The following is a 1,559-nucleotide window of genomic DNA, read 5'->3' as shown; positions in this document are numbered from 1 at the left end:
TACCCAAGTGACGTTGTCATAAGAAGCATGGCTGTCCCCACTGATACTTGGGGGATCCTGTGTTCTCCCTTTTGACCTGCCTTCTGAAACTGCACCCTCATATCAGAGGCCCAGGCAAGAAAGGTTGCAATACACTTTTGGCTGCTGCAGGCTGGTTGTGGCAGATTGAAATTGGTTTGGATTCCAGTGTCAGCTGTGCTGCCTGCAAAGCCAGCAGCGAATCGTGTCCCTCTTCACGGACCTAGGATAGTGATAAGTGCTGAATGATGCCAGTGGCGCACTGAAAGAAAGCGCACCGTGTGCCAATGAAGGTAGATGCATCTGGGCAACAAGGATGCTTTGTGCTCCCCTGCAGTGGGCGTGGCTGGGCTAATGGAAGAGGGAGACTAGCCTAATACTGAGAGACCCCAGCCATTGGCAGGGGGGATAGAACCAGGGGCCTTTGGAGGTCAATGCATGTGCCTTGACACTATGAGCTAAAAGCCCTCTGCCTCTTAGCTAAGGCTTATTGATCTCTAAGGTTGTGTCTAGCCTGCATCCGTTTTCCGTAAAAGGGATGCAAATTAGACACATCTCAATTGCAAATGAAGTGGGGATTTAAATCCCCCCTGCTTCATTTGCATAAAAATGGCTGCCACTTTTTTCCGGCTCAGAGGAATAAGGGATCTTTCAGAAAAGGCTTTATTTTCCGAAAGATCCGCATCTAGACTGGCGCTTTTTTCCGGCAAATCCCCGCTTCATTTGCAATTGAGATGTGTCTAATTTGCATCCCATTTATAGAAAAGGGTTGCAGTCTAGACACAGCCTAAGGGTATGTCTGCACTTGCACCCTCTTTCAAGAGAGGGATGCAAATGAAGACATTGGAACTTGCAAATGAAGCCGGGATTTAAATATCGTTATGGCGCTATTTCGAAATAACAGACGCTGTTAAGATGCGGTTATTTCGAGAGAAAATCCTTCTCTCGAAATAACTGGTAAACCTCGTTGTATGAGGAATAAGGGTTATTTCAAGAGAAGGGTTTTCTCTCGAAATAACCACGTCTTAACAACGTCTTTTATTTCGAAACAGCGCCATAACGCAAATATGCAAATGAAGTGGGATATTTAAATCCCGGCTTCATTTGCCATTTCCAATGTCTTCATTTGCATCCCTCTCTCAAAAGAGGGTGCAAGTGTAGACATACCCTAAGTCAGTGGTTCCCACATGCTGGGCCACGGAGTGGTGCCAGGCCGTAGCACGCTGCCAGACCATGCCCATGCCGACTGCTCCAGGACTGGGACTGGAGCCACCTGTTTGTGGTGGCTCTGGGTGCCAGGGCTGGGGTACACCCCGGTCCCCTGAGCCGTTACACAGCAGCCTGCTTCAGCTCTGGTAGCTACCGTGTGGCAGGTGGCTGCCACAGCAAAAGCTGGCTAAAAAAAGCCAGGGCTTGATTTTATGCAAATGCATCTGCTTAATAAACATGCAAATATGCAAACAAAATGTTAGTGGTCCGCCAAATGTTTGTGAATGGGTTTGCCAGTCGGTGGTATAAACAAGGTTGGGAACCACGGTGCT

This window comes from Pelodiscus sinensis, chromosome 16, assembly GCF_049634645.1.
Source record: "Pelodiscus sinensis isolate JC-2024 chromosome 16, ASM4963464v1, whole genome shotgun sequence".
Lineage (NCBI taxonomy): Eukaryota > Metazoa > Chordata > Testudines > Trionychidae > Pelodiscus > Pelodiscus sinensis.
Note: the sequence above shows the minus strand (reverse complement) of the source record.